General features: G+C 39.3%; 1 pseudogene; it reads right to left on the bottom strand.

Annotated features, from left to right (window-relative positions):
* Positions 1–1,390: 1,390 nt before the first annotated feature.
* Positions 1,391–5,912, bottom strand: LOC102844794 (annotated as a pseudogene).
* Between the last annotated feature and the right edge of the window lie 982 nt (positions 5,913–6,894).

Genomic DNA, 6,894 nt, shown 5'->3' with positions numbered 1-6,894 from the left:
GATTTAGAAATATAATACCCTTTTTGTTGGCTGGCCCCTTTGCCATTAAGAAATGTTCTTCCTTATCATTTTCTTTTCCATAGTGTCTGCTTTGCTGAGAAGTTCTCATATGTTCAATGCACCAAGAAAGAGAGAATACTAGAAATATCTGTCAAAAGTGGCTTTCTCTGAGAGCTGTTAACTGTAGAATTTTTTTCCCTTTCTGCATTTCCCCTAATGTTTACAGTAATAAAGCATAAGTTTAAAAACACTAAATAAAATATGGAAGTTACTTTAAATGTACCTCTAAATGTTTGTACTACAGAAGCAATGGAGCACAGGACTGAGTGGGGGGAAAGACAAGCCTCCCTTATCGCTGGCTTACTTCTCAGCACTCCTAATCCTGTTCTTGCTGAGCAAATCCCTCTGTTTATTTTGTCTGGAGGCTCTCACTTGGAGCTGTAGTAGGCATGGACTCATAAACACACACACACACACACACACATAAATACCTTCTCTCTCTCTTTTAAATACCTTCTCTTGAAAACGTTTACTCTTAGACTTTGGGAGACTTTAGGAATTTTGACAACCAGTCTTAAAGAACCATTAATATGGACTGTATTTCCTCTTAACTGTGGATATTCTAGCGTTAAAGGATCCCTGTTACTGTAGTGTCTAAAAATCAGCAGAAGAACATGTTTGAAGCATTGAAAACTAATAATCAAAGGCAGATGAGCTGTGGGATGATATAAAAAACCATCACCCTTGAAGAAAGCAAAAGTTCATTACAGATAAAAGACCCAAATGAATGCCAAAAGAGACTGAAAATTTCACTAGTGTTAAGAAACCAAAACAAAGAGAAGAGATGCCCAAGTAAAAGAGATTAATAAAAGGCTTCAAAGGGCAACTCGATTAGATAAAGTATTATAACAGAATGTGCACAGAGGTGGAGTTGGAGATCCAAAAGAATTCTCTCAGCCTTTCTTCCCCACTTCTTTTGTTCTAATTACTGATTGTATTCCAAGTTCTTTATGAAACACGGCCCTTGAAACCACCAGGTTTTGGTCCAGCTCCGTGGATTTGATCCATTGGTTCAGGAGTCTAGCTTATTTACCAACATTAAATCTCCAGGCAAAAGAGGGGACAAAGCAGAAGTCCTTCCTCAGTGGCAATAGTGGATGCTCTGATTATTTCAGAGGAGGCAGTGGACACGAGGAAAACACGTGGGCGTTCTTCTTTGAGACTGGGCTTCAATCGTGCATAGCACCCACTGTCCTTTTCCCTCTGGTTTTAGAAGGCAAAGCAGAAAATAATCTCTGAAGATTTTTGATGACAGTTCTGAAAATAGCAATACATTCCTCCAATTCATTGTGCTTTCAAGATATTCCTAAGAAGGAAAATAAAACTTGGTCTAGTTCAGCTGCCGGATGAGTTGATTGATGCTTTCACTATGATAGCCCGGTGAGCCCATCTCCTTGAAAAAGCCCACCTTATTCTTGGTAGCATGATGGACCGCTGAGAGATGGAAGGAGTGCAAAAACTGTGAGACTACCTGGAAATACATTCCAGGGAAGGCAATTACATGAATGAGGTTTTCTAGGCAAATGACACCAACCCCCCACCCCCCAACCCCCGTGCTCCTCAATCACTGTGTTGTCTGTCATTGGGTTGGTCTTATTCTTGACCTTGGCTTGTCTACGTTTCAGGATGAGTTTCTGGACAGACTTCAGATTTGTAAATCCTGAAGTCACATTAGGTTCCACTGTACAGAGCGTTTTTAAGAATTACGTGGTCACAGGGGAGCTCTGGTGGCCTAGTGGCAAGAAGCTGCACTGCAGTCCCAGAGATGCACGGTTCAAATTCACCAGATGCTCTGCCGAGGAAGCAGGGACAATTTCCTCCTGTACCAGTCAGATTCGATTTGATGGTACACACACACAAAAATAATAAAGAATAAAAAATAAAAATAAAAGAATTACGGGGTCACTTTGACAAAGGTACCACTGAAAATCATCAGGCGCAGTCTTGCATTGGTCCTCAGCACCAGTTGAGTCACTCCATTAATGGTCCGGATGCACATCGCAAAGGCCAAGGGATGTTAATCTGGCACTTCAAAGGCACGAGGTTTCACTTCTAGTCATTTGATGTGTTCTTTGTCACGTTGCTGTCACGGGAATCAATCAGGAATGATTCCAGTCGCCTGAACCTGAGCCCTTTCCCTTTCCTTTTTCTTTTTCAAAAGTGTTGCATTGAGGGCCTAATGAACCTTTCTCTCTCTCAGGAGATTTTTTGGAAGCAGCGGGACCTTTTTCTGGTGCTGCGGCTACTGCACATGCGCAGCCCTAGGACGTGGGCATAGGAGGAGCTGCTCTATGTTTACATGACCATAGCGATATAGAGCTCTGGCTGGAGGCTCCGCAGCTCGGCGGAACCTTGGTGAACCTCTGAGAAGTCTCGCTAACTCTGATCCCTACTAAAAGGTGCAGAGAACTTCATTCGCAGCATTTTCTAGTTCATGTTATCTTGAAAATCCAGTCGCTTTTGTTGAAGCTATAGTCTTACAAACCTGATTGAGTGGCTAAGCAATAACACGCTTCCCACAATGCATTTACCTGCTCAACATTTCTTAAGCTAGAAGAACAGGAAAACAAAATGCAACCCTCGATTTGCAGTATTCAAGGATGCTATGTGCAAAATCTTGAATGATCCTGGAAGCATCAAAAGAAGATGGAGGGAATACACAGAATCACTTTACCAAAAGGAATTGGTAAACATGGAAATATTTTAAGAAAGTAGCATATGATCAAGAGCCAAAGATAATGAAGGAAGAAGTCCAAGCTGCATTGAAGTATTGGAAAATAAAACAAAGCCCCCAGAATTGATGGGATTCCAACTGATGTGTTTAAAATGACAGATGCTGTCCTGGATATGCTCATCAGTCTATGACAGGGAATTTGGAAGACAGCTAGTTGGCAAATTGACTGGAAGAGATACATATTTGTTCCCATTTATAATAAAGGTGATCTAACAGAATGGGGAAATTATTGAATATATTTAGTAATATAGTTAATATATGCAAGCATAATATTGCTGAAGATCATTCCAAACCGAAACAGTACGTTGACAGAGAATTGCCAGAAGTTTAAGCCTGATTTAGAAGAGGCCAGACCACCAGGGATATCACTGTTGATGTCAGATGGATCTTTCCTAGAAGCAGAGAATACCAGAAGAATGTGTATTTTATTGGCTATGCAAAAGCATTTGACTCTGTGGGACATAATAAACTTTGACTAACATTGAGGAGAATGGGAATTCCAGAACACTTAATTGTGCTTATACAAAACCTGTACCTAGACTAAGAAGCTGTTGTTCAAAGAGAACAAGGTAACACTGCATGGTTTGACATCAAGAAAGGTGTGCATGTTGGTGGGATTGTAAAATGGTACAATCACTCTGGAAGGTAGTTTAGTGTCTCCTCAAAATGCTGAATATGGAAATCCCATAGGTCCCAGCTATTCCACTGCTTGGGATATGCCCTGTGAAAATTAGAACTGAGACACAAATGGAGATTTGTACAACAAATGTTCATAGTAGCATTAGTAACCACAGCAAGAACTTGGACACATAATGCCTAATAATATATTCCTTTTAGACAGTTCTTCCTTTCATCTGTTCCAATGAAATGTATATGAACTTTGTAAGCAAATCAATACAAAATAAAGTTATTTATTTTTTTTATTTATAAGAAAAATTCCATCAACAACAAAAAAAGAAAAATGCACATCAGGGCTGTATCTTTTCTCCATACCTGTTAAATATATATGTTGAATAAATCATTTGAGAAGCTGGACTTTATGAAGGAGGATATGATATCAGGATCAAAGGAAGGCTCATCAGCAGTCTTCATTATGCAGATAACACAACCTTGCTTGCTGAAAGTGAGGAGGTCTTGAAGCACTTGTTATAGAAGATCAAAGACTGCAATATGGATTACATCTCAATATCAATAAAAGAAAGATCCTGACCACTGGGCCAAAAGGCAACATTGTGAGAGAGGGAGAAGTTTGAAGTTGTCAATGATTTTATCTGGCTTGGATTCACAACTGACAAAATACTGGAGGGAAAAAAATGTGTTGCATTTGGAAAGTTTGCTGTAAGGATCTCTCTAAAGTATAAAGAGCAATGATCATGTCAGCTTAAAGACTAAAGTGTGCTGGATTCGAGCCATAGTCTTTTCAGTCACCAGCTATGCATCTGAGAGGTGGACAATGAATACAGATGACAAAAAGAAATATCGATGTCTTTAAGTTGTGGTGTTGAAGGAGAGCACTGAGTGTTCCATGGGTTACTAAAAGAACAGACAGGTATGTCTAGGGCAAAGTGCAGACAGTAGGCAGGATAGCGAAGTTTCACCTCACATACTTTGGGCATGTTCTTATGAGAGCATATTCCTTGGAGAAGAACATCATGCCTGGAAAGGTGCAGGGTTAGCAGAAGAGAGGAAGACTTTTAATGAGATGGATTGACACAGTGGCCGCAGCAATGGGATCAAGTATATCAGAGATGGTAAGGATGGCACAGGACAGGACATGGTTCAGATAAGTTGTTTATACGGTCACTATGAGTCGTGCTCTACTTGATGGCACTTGACAACAATGACAACTAACTGAAACGTGGGCAGTTCAAATCCTGCAGATGTTCAATGGGAGAAAGAATAATAGTCTTTGCCTGTAAAGATTTATAACCTCAGAAACTCAATGGAGGATCGCTGTAAATCAGAACTGGCTTGATGGCAGTTGGTAATGTATAGTGGACATTTTATAGCATTATTTATGTCTTGTTTGGGAACCTAATTAAGTGGAAAAAGTCTCAAAATAGAACTCTCAATCATCCATGCTTGAGAGAACATGTGATTAAGATGAAAATAAAATTATGATATACAAATATCACATTTTTCAGGAGTGCGAGCTGTAAAAATTTTCTCTGTCTGACATTTATAGAAATCAGCATTTTCCAAGAAAAACACAAAAATACAAGCAATTCAGATTATTGTACATTTAAATTCTGTGCCAGCCCAAACTGTAAGAATTCTGTTCATTTTCACAAAACTCTACATGGTGGGTATTATTGTCTCCATTATAGAGATGGTGCAAATGAGGATAATTATTTGGCCATGGTTAAAATATCCAATGTTAATGAAGGATAGTGTGAAACACAATGGATATGAATTTTGTAAGCAAACCAATATAAAATAAAAATGAAAACTATTAAGCAACAGAGCTAAGATTTGAAACCCAGGCAGTCCAGAGATACTCTCTTCAATACTACAGAACACCACAGTGGAATTATAGGATGAGAGGTAAACTTCATTCTGGAATAGGAATCCCTGAAGAACTGTTAATAGGACAGAGAAGGGCTGACAGGTGTGGAAGGAGCTACAGACTGTTCTGAGCTGTTCTTGGTGACAATGAATCACAATGACTGGGCTGTTTGATAACATCATGACTATCCATTAGAGAGATATCAACTTGTCTTGGAATCTAGCACATCTCAGGAGCACAACTTTACTACCTTGTAGGAACAGTGTTTACCCTTGGCACCACAGTCAGGAAATCAAAAGGTGTGCTTCACTGGGAAAATCTGCTGTCAATGACCTTTCCCTCAGAGTGCTAACGAGCAACAATGTCAGTCCAAAGTCTAAGGTATGCCTGATACAGGCCATGGTCTTCTCAATTTCTTGCTATGCATCTGAGAGTTGAACAGTGAATAAGCACAGCAGAAGAATTGATGTCTTTGAGTTACAGTGCTAGAGAAGAGTACTGAACATACCATGGACTTCCAAAAGAACAAACAGGTCAGTCCTTGAAGGGACGAAACCAGTTTGCTACTTGGAGGCAAGGATTTTGAAGTCCCATCTTACAAACTTTGGCCATGATTCGAAAAGAAACTAATCCTTGGAGAAGGACATCATGCTTGGAAGGGTAGAAGGCCAGCACAGAAGAGAAAGGTCCTGGACACAATGGATTGACACTGACTATTGCAATAGGTTCAGGTGTGTCAGAGATGGTGAAGTTGGCTTAGAATAAGGTAAGGTTCAGAGCCATTGTTCATAAGGTCACAATGAGTGGTAGTCTACTTGATGGCACATTACAACAACAAGAAAGAACAGTGAAGATCCCAGCACAGTACAATTGTTTTGCAATCAGCTGTTAATTTAAGGATTAGTTGTTTGAACCCACTTAGCAGTGCTGTAAAATCTTCTTCTGTAGAAATTGTAGTTAGGAAAATAAAATCAATCAATCGAACAAATAAACAAAAAAAGAAAGTGAGAGGAAAAACTCTACCGAATTTGTCAGCAATGAAAAAAGAAAATCCTATGCAAACAGTTCTCTCTGTAACTCCTGGGGTCTCCATGAGTCAGAATCAACTAGACAGCGATGGACTTGGCTTTTGTGCTATTATCTGGTGGAGAACCGGCACACAGTAATACCCAATAAAACATTGTTGTGGGAAAGCAGTACAGGAGTTAACAAGCATTGTTTTAAAATCTCTTACTGTGGTATTTAATATTGCTGTTTATACACTTTGTGATGCCCAGAAGTCTTTTAATCCTTTCAAGATGCAATGAAATTTCTACTTGAAATTTTTTTTGTTGAAGCAATGTGTTTTCAGTAACAAAAGACATTTTGATGAAATGAAAACAAAGATTTTAAAGTAATAAGGATTTCAGTACACTTAGTGGACACATATGTAGGTCTCTGGTACTGGGATTGTTATTTTTTACAGATTCTTTTACATGGGCTTCTACCAAATGGCAAAACATGCACTAAAAGTGGGACAGCAGATTTCCATAAAACCCTAGAGGCAGAAAATGCAGGCGAGTACTATATACGCACAGCTCATGAAGGAGTTAAC

Source organism: Elephantulus edwardii, unplaced genomic scaffold (genome assembly GCF_000299155.1).
Source record: "Elephantulus edwardii isolate Elephantulus edwardi_28Jun2011 unplaced genomic scaffold, EleEdw1.0 scaffold00004, whole genome shotgun sequence".
In the NCBI taxonomy this organism is placed as follows: domain Eukaryota; kingdom Metazoa; phylum Chordata; class Mammalia; order Macroscelidea; family Macroscelididae; genus Elephantulus; species Elephantulus edwardii.
This window is presented reverse-complemented; position numbering and strand designations above follow the sequence as displayed.